We start from the raw sequence: 510 nt of genomic DNA on the forward strand, positions 1-510 counted from the left end.
CCAGGGACAATGAGTGGGCAGCCAAGTCCTGTTGTGGTAGTGCATGCCTATAATGTCATCATTATTTAATGTGTATTTCTCAAATGGTGAATGGTTTTGAACATCTTTTCATATATTTATTTGCCATTTGTATTTCTTCACAGTAGAAGGGTATATTCATCTCAGAAGACCATTTTTGTATTGGGTCTTTGAATTTTGGAGCTATGACTTTTTAAATTTCTTTATGAGTTCTACCTAGAAGTCCTTTGCTTGAGGGACAGTCCATTGAATTTTTCCCCATTAGGGGATTTCTTTTTTACTCTGTTGGTGATATCTTTTGATATGCAGAAATTGTTCAAAAAGATGAGACCCTGTTATTCTTTGAAGTAATTCTTATGAAGTTTGATTTTTGTTCATGAACTTTCTACTTACTCTTTTGTCTTTAAGATTTCTACCAACTTTTTCATCCAGAAGATTTAATGTTTCTATTTTTATATGTAAATCTTTGATTCATTTTGACTGCAGCCTATA

This window comes from Octodon degus, unplaced genomic scaffold (genome assembly GCF_000260255.1).
Source record: "Octodon degus isolate 3935 unplaced genomic scaffold, OctDeg1.0 scaffold00066, whole genome shotgun sequence".
NCBI lineage: Eukaryota > Metazoa > Chordata > Mammalia > Rodentia > Octodontidae > Octodon > Octodon degus.